Source organism: Periplaneta americana, chromosome 7 (assembly GCF_040183065.1).
Source record: "Periplaneta americana isolate PAMFEO1 chromosome 7, P.americana_PAMFEO1_priV1, whole genome shotgun sequence".
NCBI lineage: Eukaryota > Metazoa > Arthropoda > Insecta > Blattodea > Blattidae > Periplaneta > Periplaneta americana.
Genome location: NC_091123.1, coordinates 33,391,933 through 33,407,509, shown reverse-complemented (window position 1 = coordinate 33,407,509; position 15,577 = coordinate 33,391,933). Strand labels below are relative to the sequence as shown.

At 37.5% G+C, this 15,577-nt stretch overlaps 1 protein-coding gene across 3 annotated transcripts in view; it reads right to left on the bottom strand.

Moving 5' to 3' along the window:
* LOC138703043 (uncharacterized) overlaps positions 1-15,577 on the bottom strand; it is an 825,197-nt gene that overhangs the window by 379,436 nt on the left and 430,184 nt on the right. For all 3 annotated transcript variants that reach the window (XM_069830575.1, XM_069830576.1, XM_069830577.1), the window contains exon 6: positions 8,525-8,595. The gene's annotated coding sequence lies outside the window, so the exon portion shown is untranslated. The remainder of the gene's footprint in view (positions 1-8,524; positions 8,596-15,577) is intronic.

Genomic DNA, 15,577 nt, shown 5'->3' with positions numbered 1-15,577 from the left:
ACCCAAGCTACTTCATGGGTAAGAAAGGACACACGAAGACAATGCCTTTTTCTTATACATATGCTAAACGAGTGAACGCACCTAACTGTAAAATGCATTGACACAATGTTTACGGTTCCGAACTCGCGTAACAAAAGCTTTTCTCAATAACTTCATAACCAAGACGAAGGAGAAAGCCGCCGCTTACAATTGTCAGTAAAGTAACAAATCTAGTTTCAAGCAAATTCGATATCTGATATAAGGAACAAAGCGTGCTGCATTCAAGTATTCAGCTGATAAAATTCCACTGCTACGAAAGTGCACATACTACTGTACAAAGCACTGCAACAAAATTATGAAGGGACCTTTCCATTTAATCAGTGCCCCTCAAAGGTTTCTTACGATCTAAAAAAAGAAAAAGAAAAATGAGTGTCACAAAGTGATACATACTGTACTTTCTCGTTATACACTTCAAGCGTTTCGCAACAATTAAGTCCCTTTCCCATATTCTAAACATATTATAGTTTTTAGTTTGTTATGTTGCACTAATAATCTAAAGAAATACCTAAACTAAATCATTTAACATATAAGGAAATAAAAAGATGAAGTTTAGTTCTTAGAATTGTACACTTTTGATACGGAAATTGGTCACTGTTCTCAGACTGTCTCACTTCGCGGTAGCTCGGGAATCATCGTGCACGCTATGTTTACACGAGTACATTTTACATAGACAGATTCGAACCCCGGTCCTTGAAACGAGAAGAAAGAGCTCTATCGCTAAGCCATAAAGGCTTGGTAGAGAATATCTCATTTCGTGGCATAGGCTACAAATACATCGCTGCTATGGCCTGATTTCATCCTCAATGCTTTCTTTTTGTCGTTTTGACGGTGAAACGCGCGTTAACTCGAATGACACTTCAACAAATTTTCCCTACAGAAGAGCGACCATTTTCCGCGTCAGGAGGTGTACATAATAGACATTCTCTATAATGCTAAAATTAATATATTTGGCTTCACTTACAACTTGTACGATTTAAGTAGATACGTGTTTTTGTAAATAATTTTTCACAGATGAATATTATTATACTATAGAGAGACCTGACGCATATGGGGACGGAGTCTATCTGTGCCGGAGTGCAATGCGGGCAGCATCAGCTCGAGGCCGCTAAGGTGTAAGAATGTTCAGATAGAAATGATCCCCATCCTGCAAGCGATTGGTAGCTTCGTTCAACCAATGCCCTTCCACATACCACTTGCGCAGAGGTCTTATTTCATATTTCTACTCTACAAATTCCTGGGACGGACCATAATTTATGGCACAAGACAGTAAAGTATAATTTTATTCACGAGTGGAATATTTAGCTCCCGAAATGGAAGTCGAAAGTGATAATTATTTCCACAAGTGCATGAAATCTGTTTACTCTCGTGTGGCATGCAATACGTTTAATAAATCAATATTATATTATATATAAGCAATATTATAATCATTTGGTATTGAATATTAAAAGTTAGGTATCCTTTATATTCATATTTCTGCTGCAAGGAACAACGAGTGGATAAAGTCGCTACGGTAATGATTAACGAAAAGAGAACAAAAGTATAAATAAGTTACCAATTCCTTGTTCCTAGCAACAGCAACTTGAATATAAATTAATAACATCAACTAACAACGAGCTATTTTATTAGAAGTGTTGGATAAAATTGATATTTTCTATTTTAGAAAATCGCTATTTAAAATGTATATAATGTATGATGTTCAGTCAACTGCCCGAAGAAAGGATTGAAGATCGTAAGTGATACCAATTAGGCATCACTCATGAAGCAACTAAGCAAGGAGTTAATGAGATGGGGTGACCAGTTCCTTTCCCCATTCAATGCATACATCGCTGACAAGACAGTAATATATTACACTAATGTATGTGTTAAAATATATTAGTGATATATTGAAGCTCCTGACTTGTATTAATTCTAAATATTTAAGACTATGCTCACTCGTTCGCCAACACATAACAGGTGTGTTTACAAGGGATGTAAATCCTTTGACATACAATATATCTTGCAGTGTGTACTTGCTGACAGCTCTCATCAAGGCAGGAGGCCTTGGAATAGAATGGAATTTACGGGAGGGAGACACTATGATCCAGCACTGCGACCTCTTACGATCTATTGCGTTAACCCCCAAGCTAGGCGAATTCTCAAACCCACACCGGCTGACTATACCAAGATTCGCTACGTACCCAGGCAACCCCCTTCCCTCGTCCATAGACCATCCCCCTCCGTGCGTGGCCAGCCGGCGATCGGGAAATGCTATGGAATGATTACAAAATGGAGAAATGGTGACGGAATGATGAAGATGCCTAATATGGGGAAACACCACAAGAGTCACTATGAATTTCATTCCGGGACTCGAACCCGGGCCGCCTGCGTGACAGGCCAGAGATCTGACCACTCAGCCACCGGAGAGGTTAAACCTTGGAACGTAAAGTGAATCAGCTACCAACTAGGCATACCTGCACAAACAGCGCTCAACGAGCGCGCGCGCTCCTTCGGAGCGGGAGAGCTGTGTTTACCGCTCGCCGAAAAGGGAGAGGAAGATACGTCAGAATGACATAGACTTGCTATAGGTAGAGGAGAGGGAAATGACCAATCAGCTATCTAGTGGAGTGCAGTGTATAGGCCTATTCTCAGTAACTATTTCACGTTGCTTACCTACTGCTACAGTACATTATGGAGGAATCTAAAAGGCGGAACATAACATTTAACATTTAACGATTTACAGCTCGAACTTATTGATCTTCAATGTGACCTAAGGGCGAAAAATCGTTTGAATAATACTCCTAGCCTGGTTGAGTTTTACAGCACTAAACATTTGCAATAATATCCTCAGGCTGGCTGTGAAAATGATTGCTATGTTTGGCTCAACATTTATATTTGTGAGCAACTGTTTCCTATAATCAACTTTAATAAAGGCAGACATCGAACATCTGTAACTGATGTTTCATTACGATCAGTAGCCTACTGTTCCTTTTAGCTGCAGCATAAAACCTCGTTTTGATGTACTGATAAATAAATATATAACAAAATGATATTATACATTTAAGTAGCTATAGAATTTCTATTATTTCTGTAAAATAAATATTCCATTATTAATTAATAATAGTCCAAGATAGTTTTGCAAACACTGAACCGGAATTCATTTCTAAAGCACTCGTAACAGTACTTCCTTTTGTGTATATATTGTACGAGATCCACCGCTTCTTCCAGTCCACCCTTATACAGAGCGTAGCTAATATCTGCATTCCGTTCATGAGTTGTGAGCCGGCTCGGAGAGCGCAAATCTTGTGCAGGCCTGAACTAAGGGCTAACAGTAAAAGCAGCAACACGAATCGTAATACTAGTAGCAGGAGCATTTGTCTGGGGAATCGGACAGTGCGTTTCTTTCATCTTCCACCATATGGTAGTACCTGAATGACATGGTTACGTTTCTCTATGCGACATCACAGAAACGTAGCCATGTCAATCAGGTACTATCATCGTGTGGTAGATGAAAGAAGCTCACTGTCCGATATTACCCGATGTCCGATACTACCCGACTCTCCCCTATATATATATATATATATATATATATATATATATATATATATATAAAATTAGATTGTAAGCTTCAGAATCAAAAAAAAGTATATGACCCAAGTCTGTAGTTTAAGTTATAAATTACCTGATATGTAGCCCAAAATTTACAAAGCGATGTTAAAGGTTTAAGATTAATTAGTGAGCGTTCAACAGTACAAATACAAATATAATAAAATTATAAAAAGTGCCAGTAAAATACCAATAGGCCCACTTAAAAATAAATAGATAAATAAATAACTAAGAAGTGTATGCCATGGCAGTCGGTCACAGGATGGATCTCAGTGCAGACATTGCATTGAGATATAAATCTTACCGCACATCCTGGAATTTTGCCAGCATGGAACTCTCATCCGGAATGCACCATGCAATTACTTACTTACTTATGACTTTCAAGGAACCCGGAGGTTCATTGCCGCCCTCACATAAGCCCGCCATCGGTCCCTATCCATGCAAGATTAATCCAGTATCTATCATATCCCATCTCCCTCAAATCCATTTTAATATTATCCTCCCATCTACGTCTCGGCATCCCCAAAGGTCTTTTTCCCTCCGGCCTCCCAACTAACACTCTATATGCATTTCTTGATTCGCCCATACGTGCTGCATGCCCTGCCCATCTCAAACGTCTGCATTTAATGTTCGTAATTATGTCAGGGGAAGAAAATACAGTGCATGCAGTTCTCCATTGTGTAACTTTCTCCATTCTCCTGCAACTTCATCCTTCTTAGTCCCAAATATTTTCCTAAGCATCTTATTCTCAAACACTCTTAATCTCCGTTCCTCTCTCAAAGTGAGAGTCAGAGTTTCACAACCGGTAATATAATTGTTTTATAAATTCTAACTTTCAGATTTTTTGACAGAAGACTATGCACCATGCAATATAAGAACTTAATGCTAAAAGTCTTCTTTCATTTTACGAGTTCACCAAGAAGTGCTCTGCGTTGCAAAAAAATGTAAGTTCCCGGAAGTTGACATTATTGCCATTGATAAAGAAAATGGTACAGCAATAATTATCATCGATTCCACTATAAGCTTTGAAACTGCAATTGGACAACCTATAGCAGTATATGAAGAAAAGAAGACCATCTATGAGCCTACAATTCAATACTTGAGCGATTATTATCATATACAAGGACAGACTGAAGTGTTTGTACTTATGTTTGGAGCACGGAGAACAATATTTCAAAATTCCCAGTTGAATGTTTTAAGTCTTTTGGAATTCTTTTAAAAACTTTGAAACGTATTGCTCTAGACATAATGAAATATTCTGTTCAGATTTTACGAAATCACTTGTACACTTAAATTACGATATTTTATATTGTAACTGATTTTATTAATTACTGAATAAACTTACCTTCACAGGGATACCGATACCTTCCTTTAAAAGATAATAATAATAATAATAATAATAATAATAATAATAATAATAATAATAATAATAATAATAATGATAACGCTACTTTTCTCTGTTTAGTATGCTGTGTCTATTGTCAATCATTATTGAAGAGTAGCAATTCTTGTGGGATATACAGTACATATAGGCCTTCACGTTTCGAAAGAGCAGTTAATAAACTTAAATAGCCTCACTGATACAAAAATAAAATAGAATAAAATACATTTACGGCAATACAAGATATTTTGGCCAACCGCTGTAGATCAGGAGTAGGTCTAAGTAGCTGATCTCCTGAGTCGATGTTACTCTCGGGCGTGGGATCGAACCCCGCTTGGTTTGATTACCTGGTAAGGGTTTTTCCAAGATTTCTCTTAATTGTAATTCGAATTGTAGGTCTCATCTCGTTGTCACCAGTTCCAGTAACGGAAATGTTATGTTTTATTTAACGACGCTCGCGTTATATCAGCGTCGCCGGATGTGCCGGAATTTTGTCCCGCAGGAGTCCTTTTACATGCCAGTAAATCTACTGACATGAGCCTGTCGCATTTAAGCACACAAATGCCATCGACCTGGCCCGCGATCGAACCCGCAACCTTGGGCATAGAAAGCCAGCCCCAGTAACGGTAGTTAACCTCACAGTTGATAAAGCTTCGTTAAATAACTTAAACAACAGATATTTCACCAGTGGTTTCCTCGAAGAGATGAAGCGCTTCTTGTTTGTGGGTAGGTCAGGACGCACCTGAATTTTAGAAATATGCGTACATTTCCTTCCTCCCTCGGATCATATTTCAAACGATCTGCAAGCTAACTGAAACGTGACAGAGGAATGTCGACTATCCTGCATGATTCATAAGCAGAAACGATGTGAAGTTATATCATATTGCTTTCTACTCATTTTTATTTTCCGGCAAAGACAAATCTATCGGAAGATTCGACAAATGATTGCTGATACAGCAGCTTTCACAAGCACCACTCATCACGCCGAAGACTGTTCGCAGAGAACCTGCATTCTGTTTATTAACAATGCTTTACTACCACATTTCTGATCATAATCGTTTATACACTGTGGAAGAGTTTCTCAAATATTTGTAAAGTGAAACTCTTTTAAAACTTTGCAAACTAACATGAAAAAGTGAGCTGCTTTCTTACATGTTTCGAAACAAGGTCTTATAAATCTTCACAAAAATACTTTTAGAGCTAATCCTAGTGAAATTTTTTGTTTTGACTAACAAATTACCAGAGCCTCATTAATTTTAGCAATAATTTATTTATATTTTTCAACGGAGGTAACTTCAATTGGTCATAATTTCTCCATTCTCTACACAAACTTAAAAATTATGGAATTGGTAGATAAAACAGTAAATAATATTTTTGCATCACCACCCATTGCTATAACTTCATCGTAGATGTTGTATGTGCCCACCATTTTGTTCTTTTACAAGTAACAGCGTCTCTTCAATGTTGTATACAGCAGCTCCGAATTCATTTTCTGGAATAGGTCCATCTTCCACAGTTGAGCGATGAAGTCTTTCTTTCTGGGTTAATTTCTGGGGATCTTGCAGGCCAAGTTACAAGAAAAAGCCTACTGACAACAGGACCGCGAAAACAATCAGAACCAAATTCGTTGTCATGGTGGTGCAAAAAATTCCATTTCTTGTTTAATAAGCCAGTGCCAGAATTTTTAAGATTGTGTAGAAAAGAGGGAAATGTGAACAAATAAAGTTACCTTTTAGTCTACTTTTGAATAACTCTATATATCTCTTTAGGTCCTAATATTTTCTTTTCGGAAAACTTTGCTTGAATAAGTAATTCGATATATATATATATATATATATATATATATATATATATATATATATTAGGCTCTATCTTTTCACATACAAGATTTTCGAGACATGAGGTTCCCATATGAGCGGAGGTGGAATTTAATTTAATAAAAGAGCTACGATCTATTTTCAATAAATCGACATTTGTCTCTTACTCTTTTTATCAATCTTAAGCCGCAAGTCTGTTCCGTTCCGAAAGGAAGCCACTCCATCTTTACTTAGGTCTCCCTCGACTTCTTTTTCGTCTGGCATAACTATCTTTTATTGCAATCCTGACAAACCTTTCACTACTCATTCGGCATTCATAAGCACTGAACATTTGAATCTTCATTTCTTGTGTGCACCCCGGGAAAATTGATTAGTTGTATTTCACATGTCTTATTTCTTGATTCTTTACTCTGTCCCACCTTGTTCGCCAGGTATTTTCCTAACACGTTCATTTCTGCTGTGTGAAGTATTTTTTTTTTTATTTCAGCTATTGATTGATAAGCGTAGGTCACGACAGTTCTGACTATAATTTTGTACACTCGCACTTTTGCGTTCCTTCTGATATATTGTTTTACCAAAAGTAACTGCTGAGATATCCTAACATTGCTATCGTCTTAATTGCTTGCTCCTTAACTCCTTCATTAAAAAAACACACCGCTTATAATTTTTGTACTCAGATAATTAAAAATCCATTACTTGCTGTAGATTTTATCTTCAAACTCAAATTTGCAGCCAAAGGGTGTTATACTCACAGTTAGTATAACAAGGTGACATTCCTTAAGGATAGCTCATCTCAGGGAGCAGTCGCTTCTGCTCTTTTTATTTTCTTTCTTTCTTTCTCTATGAGGGAGGGAGGGGAACATCCCACGCACCGCGACCTGAGATCTATTGCGCGTCCCCTGCGATGAGTTGCATGCCCATTGACCCCACCTACGCCGCACCGATCTAATCCCGAACACTCTGACGACCAGTCCCTGCCATCCTTCTAAACCCGTGTACCATTTTACGCCAACAGCCCCCCCCCACGTTTCCCCTTTCAACGGTCTAAGTTGTAAGCCCCCACTCCCGTCTCCTCAAGGTCTGAGATGTAAGCCCCCTCTTCCGTCAGGAGAGGAGTGAGTTCCACTGCTGGCCACCAACTACCACTTTTTGACAATCCATGGAGAGTCAGCAACCGCCCCTGCTCTTAGTAAACTCCAGATCCCATTGGCCCAGTGGATAGTGTGTGATAAGGACTCTAGAATTACGGAGGGTGCGGGTGTACAGAACTCGTAAATCATACAAGTAAAGACGCTAGTCTGTTTAGGATAAGAAACACCCCAAAATTGTATCCGAGTTAGGTCAGCCTAGTAAGCCACTTCGAGTGGCTAACAATCGCTCATAGAAACAGAAAAGGAATTTTTGTGTTGATATTATTCCCATATATTCTAATGTATTTGATGTAACAGATCATTCTCGGATAAATAGTTTTGAACAAAATCCATCCAAAACATCTATCAAATCACTAAATTCAAAACAGACAGGTATCGTGTAAAAAAATTCAATACGACGGATGCAAAAGAGTATATTTTTTTAAACATCTCGAATTTGATCTTTTTGAGTTTTCACACTAATTTGTACTTACATGATTCGATTAGTTTTAAAGTACAACACGGGAAAAAAAACATTAATACAATTTAATGAAATATTTAGCAAAAGAACTTACCAAAAGAAGGCAACTTGTAGAACACTATTTCCAGAGCAGAGATGTGAGTCCCGAAGAAGTGATAACAAATTCTGCAACACAAGAAAAAAATAAAATCAAAGTCCGGTTTTCATCAGCGCAAGACCAGGGTGCCGAAGTTTCTACCATTAATCATCTCATTGGACTTGACATTGCACATAATTATATTATGTCAATGATCAATCAAACGCAGTCAGCATCTTACACTTCCTGTTTTCATACGCGAAGCAACGAGATACAAAATACACAGATAAAATCACCGTATTCAGTCAACCGAATTACCATACGAAACGTTTCCTCAGAAATTTGACACATTGCAACAACAGATGATCTCTTAGTTACAGTTGTATTTATTAACCAGCATTCAATCAGAAATCAGGTTATATTACAACATTATTTATAACACATATTAACAGAAAAGTCAGAAAAAGCGGACAGAATGTGAACGTAAAAAAAAAAAAAGAAAAGAAAAAGAAATTACGCAACGTTGGCTTTGAGGCAATCTTCAGTTCTTTCTTTAAATATCACTTTTTACTTCAGTAGATTACTTATATTACAACATAAAATATGGATAATTGTCACTTTTTTCAAACTGGTTAAACCGAATTTAAAATACTATAGTTTAAATACTAAATTAAGTATAAGTAATTGTTCATGTAACAAAAAAAATATTTTGCTGTGACTGAGTTTTAAAAAAAAACAGGAAGGAAATAATAAACTCAGATGCAATATATTATAGTAATATTATTTATATTAGGATACAGAAAATCAAAAAATCTTATCTCATTAGTAACTGTTATATTTCTAAAGTAATGTCGCTAACCGGCATAATTCTATAACAATGAACAGGACTTTCTATTCAAATGCTAGACTTCCTTGCTTACATAGAATGAGAAGTTACAAGAACATTTACGCGATGAGGATGGATAAACAACAAATACAACTAAATCTTCCTTTCTGCCTGCATGATCTGATCTCACGAAATGCGTCAGAGATGCTGATCTGCATACACGAGCATAAAAAGGGGGTCAAACAGAGATGTTAATGTAGTTGAAGAAGGTGGTATTAGAGGAGAATACTTCTTCGGGGTTTCTATGCATTAATCAAAGAAAGACATGGATCAGCTGCCTCAGGAGATGTTTTAACTGAGATATTACGTGCACATGAAACATTTTTATTACAATATGTACGATTTACTTTCACATGAGTTGGCATAAGTTAAGATAAGAATGAATCTTGCATAGGTAAGCTAAAAAAAGTCTTAACTGTTTTATTTCAGATAACATTATTTGTAGTTAATTGAATAATTGGTTAATTATATATCGAAGATAAATCGATAGAAACATATTTTTTAGCTCGAAACAAGAAATAACTTGACTTACAATTAGAAGACATTTTGTTTTGGGGCGTTTCTGTCACGTAGACAAACAGCAAGGCGTTTTGTAGAGCAGATATAACTTTAACAGCAGAAGGAGAATCTTATTCATTGGTAGCAGAGAGCTGGATTATACAGCTGATTAGTCAAGTTGGAGTTAACTTTGTCATCAGGGGATTACAACACAGGACCACAAGTGGCTAGTACAAGTGGTCATATTGGGGCTTATTTCGTTAAAAATGTAGAGAGGTGAAGAAGGAGGAAGACTGCCAGTTATGAAAATTGCAATTGGCTACTGGAATTTGCTGGACCATGTTGGATATGATTTCGTTAACCATATACGAAGAGAAGTCTAATCGTTAGACTTAGATGGGAAAACAAATACGGGTAGCTAAGAGGTATTGAGCAGAGGGAGACAGATAAAGTTTGAGATGTAGCTACACTGGCAATGCTCCTCCTCTGTCTTGCTTCGTAAGTAGTGGTGAATTTTTAAATACAGTATCACAGGCTTGTTTATGTAAAAGCACGTTTGAAATACTGGACTGGTCCAAATATCAAGCTCCGCAGTGTCATAACAAGGCTTGCAGTTCATGGCTTCCACCATATGTAAGAGAACCGATTTCCACGAACCAGCACCGGACTGTATATGCAAGCTATGTGACAAAACGTGTGTACTATACCACTTCAGCGTGTGCAAGAAAAGTACTAAATCACTGAGTGAATATAGTAGTGAAAGTAACATCTGAATGCACATTTGTGCACAATTCTTTTATTATAATACTGGTTTTACATTTAAAAAGTACAAAATAACCACAACTATAGCAAAATCACTCAGAATAAAATATAGAACATAAGAAACTACTATATTATTATGATGTACCGAAGTACATATGATATTTCCGTGCAGATATGATGAAAGATGAGTGGAACGGAGAAAAATTCTCTCCGACACCGCGATTTGAACCCGGGTTTTCAGCGCTACGTGCTGATGCTTTATCCACTAAGCCACACCGGATTCCCATCCGTTCCACTCATCTTTCATCATATGATGACGCAGAATATCTGCGCGGAAATATCATGTGTACTTCGGTACATCATAATAACATAACTTACGATATGCGAATAATCACTTAGTGATTTAAGACGGCGCTTATTCCGTCGGATCCCGGCCACTTAGTCACTCATAATGAGTGCACCTCTGCACATGTGTGTGGACATGGTCCCACTGTCATTCATCTACGAGCAGTATGACGCAGTGCATGAGGATAGGCCAATAGAAGGAACCCAAGTGGTGGAACTTAAACTGAGAGGATTCGATCCGACATCGGGATGGGAATCCGGTGTGGCTTAGTGGATAGAGCATCAGCACGTAGAGCTGAAAACCCGGGTTCAAATCTCGGTGCCGGAGAGAATTTTTCTCCGTTCCACTCATCTTTCATCATAAGAAACCTCTGTTGTGAACAAGACAAGCTCTACAAACAGACTGAAACTCAATGGCTCGAGTAGCACCACGTGATATTATATATATTTTCTGTATGTGAATGGCTGTTAATTCATTTAAAACAATAATTCGGTGTGCGTGTCGAGCTATGAATCGTGAGACTGCAACATAGTTGTTTAGTTCACCTTTTCAAGCAACCCGTCGTCATCAATAGAGGAAGAGGAAAGAAAATAGAAAGATAGAAGAAGGAGATTAAGCAAATGAATAAATAAGTAAGAAAATTACTATAAAAATACTGCCAAGAACTTATTAATTTCTCTGCGTTTTACCTTTTCAGTAATAATCAGACGGACAGGCCGACGTAGTTCCTACAGTCACGTTTTCGGTATCATAAAATCTGAAACGTGAATTTCCATGAAATTCTCGAAATCGATCTCTTGCATCTTAGCATCATATTTCTCTTGATATTTCGCATAATTGGAATGGTATACTACATACAAAAATTGATAAAAATTGCTTGAAAGGCTATGGAAAAGCAATTAAAAACCGAAGAGAAAAGAAGGAAAGAAAGATGTAACGATAAGGAGAAAGTGACTGACAAATATGTAACTACAGTATATTGCGATTCGAATAGTAACAAATGTTCAATACGTACAAACGTACATACACACATACATAGCAAGTATAAAGAGTGGCTAGATCGCTTTCGATCAATGAAGCGTGACATCTCCTAGTGACCCACTGACACGAAGAACCGAGGAAGGAAGTCGCCGACGAGACGAGACGTCGAGTGGCACTTGCTACTGACATCGACAGGAGGACGAGTGCCTCGTCCGGCCTTGACGAGAGACGAGACGAGTCAAACTCTGCCCAATCCCATTCAGGAATCGCACACAAGTAAATCATTTCACTCGGACATGAATGAAGAGGTGGTAAAATTTCACTACCGGATGTGGAGAACGGCCTGCCCAACCCAGATCAAGTTTATGAATGATATGAGTTTGTTAAATATGTTCAAATGCCCAACAAGCATGCGGATTAAAGCGGGTTGCGACGAATGAATTATATCGGTTGTGGAGATTTCAACTCGCGTACAGGAAATGAACCTTCGGCCAAATTAAATTTGTTTACGATTGTGCTGATTAACATAAGGAAAGGACCGCTTGTGAGCGAGAGCGCAGCAGATAGCGCGCGTTCGCGCGGCTAGACGTGATAACGCGCCGCTAATTACGAGAAACAGCCACTCAAGAGCTTCGTTGACAACTTTTCTCTACCGCTTTAGCAGAGCGCAATGATGCCCAAATTACGGAATACATTCCCACCTATTAAATATGATTATGTAAGAATGACATAGAAACCACATTCTATTTCTGAGTCTCCTACAAATCTCTCTAACAAAAATAGTGAGCAGTCTATAAATTTCGAAGCTTCGTATTTTTAAGCTGTGTGGACTTCGAAAGAACAGTTGACAAAACATGGAAAGAATTACGTAAACATGGTACACCGAAGAAAACAATAAATCTTATCAAGGGTAGTTCCTATTTGGGGCTAAGATGGATGAAGTTACAGGAGAATGGAGAAAGTTACACAACACAGAACTGCACGCATTGTATTCTTCACCTGACATAATTACGAACATTAAATCCAGACGTTTGAGATGGGCAGGGCATGTAGCACGTATTGGCGAATCCAGAAATGCATATAGAGTGTTAGTTGGGAGGCCGGAGGGAAAACGACCTTTAGAGAGGCCGAGACGTAGATGGGAAGATAATATTAAAATGGATTTGAGAGAGGTGGGATATGATGATAGAGAATGGATTAATCTTGCTCAGGACAGGGACCAATAGCGGGCTTATTTGAGGGCGGCAATGAACCTTCGGGTTCCTTAAAAGCCAGTAAGTAAGTAAGTAAGTAAGTAAGTGCAGTTCCTTCTTATCGCATGCAAAATAACGGTAAAATAGCCTATCTTCAAGGAGATATAAATGTAATACTATTTATCAAAGGTCTTTCATTTTTCTGTGATATGTGTATTAAGCTTTAAATACAAAAAGAATGGTTACTCTAGAGTAAATTTTTCTCTTTAAGATAATTTTTTAATTTAAATATATTTTTTTTACAAATTCGCTACATGCCTGTGATTAGGTACACTCTATTCACTTATTACAGAACATATTGATTTGAAATTTGAGCCACTGTACATGTACAAGACGTCGATTAAAATTCTTACACGAGATTATCGAAGCAGCCAAACAGTTTGAACTAGTCACTCGTATAATTTATTGTTGTTATTATTATTATTATTATTATTATTATTATTATTATTATTATTATTATTATATAAAAGGAATTGTAGGAGGTAATTGAATCAATAAGTACACAAAAAGTGATAGGAACATGTAGGCATGGATATTGGATATCTGCAAATAGTTCGACACATAGCGAACCTCAGCACAATCAAATGATGCTGGTCAGATGGCTCTTAGTCGGGAATTGGCATAATAGTTCACGATAATGAACTTGCCACTAGAGATCTCTGTGCCCTTCAAGATGATGGCTAAGCTGCTGGAGTTTGTAGACAGGCCGAACATGAGCAAACGAAATAATTCCATGTCCTGACACTTCAGTTTCAGTGATCACTTCTACAGGTTATGTTTAGCAGATAACTTAACCACCAGTTTTCGCAAGCTTCAACGAAATTTCGGGAAAAAAAGGAAAGGTTCCGGACCCCAACTAATTAATGTTTCTCACACCTGTAAAATCTCAAATAAGTGCAACAATATCAACTATACAAGTCGTCAAGTGACAGTCAACCTTGCTATTAAGTTCGAGAATCGATGCAGTTCAAACCGAAGATGATGAATCTCAAGAAGCAACCTTAGCATTGCTTTTTTGAGATCTAAAATACAATCGTAAAGTTTGTGTCGAAATTTACAATATGTAGAAACGAACCTATCAAAATCTGGCAAAATTTACCGGGTATTTCTAACTTCGTACCAAAATTCACCTCTACTACTTATAAATCACGGCTACCATTGTACCACAAGGGTAATAAATTCTTAGCTACAGGTGTTCGTACATCAGATTGGAATTATCTACACTGTCAGACTAGCAGAATCCAGAAAGGCCATCAATGACCACACCTGGAGGCGTTAGCAATTAAACGACAGACATTATTCACAGTTATATAATTAAAAAAATGAAACTAAACCTAAAATCTTGTTATGTTGGTTTATGTGACTATAATGTCTTGCTAATAATTCAAAACGTCAATCTGTGGATCAGTGACTCAGACTTCTGGTCGGTCGGACGTGAGTCGTTGTTGGGTAGCCTTGTGGGTAGCGCGCGTACTCGGACCGTTAGCATTTCGAATGTCGTTCATAGCCTGAAGCCAAGTGGAAGCTAGCCGCACTTAAAGGTAAAAGGTAAAGTTGTCCCTGGCGATCAAGTTGAGAGGCGCGTTGAGAGGGATAGGGACCTAGCATCTTCTGAACCGAGCAGCAGCGTAAATCGCCAGTCAAGGCGATGCTGCATGTTTTAAAATTAGTCACACATTTGCTAGCGGGCTTCCTTTTACAGAATCACCGTCAGATGCACAAAATCCCTTCCACCAAAACAAAATCCATGCCATATCATAAAAATGGCACTGGTATAAAATTATGCAACCATAAAATATGTGGAGTAATACGAAGAACTTTAAATAACAAAACGCGAATATTTATATAACTAAAATTTTACAAAGTGATGGTAGTCCCAATATTAACTCATAGCTGTAAGCATTGGTCAATTAACAGAACTGACAGCAGAAAAAAATGGGGTCCCTTCGCTCCGCAGACTATTATTTCCTCAGGATAATAAGAAAAATGTTGACATTTACAACTTAAAGTTGTCTGTATTAATTTGGAAAAACTCATACAACTTTAGCAGTTATGGAAGGATTTACAGAAGTACCTATCTAATGAAGAGTTCTTCAAACTACAGCGTATCTATAAAATAATTTTACAAAACTAAACCATCTAATAGAAAACCGTTGAACATATATTGATTATCACGTAATACATCAGTATGCAGTTTTCTAGCAGTTTTTTCTCTTTGCTTACGCAACGTTTTGTTATTTTAATTATGGCTTCTACCATTTGGTTATACAAGTCCTGGATATTCATAATGGTCTTCCATAAAACTTATTATTCACATAGAACCAAATGAAAAAGTTTAGGGAGCC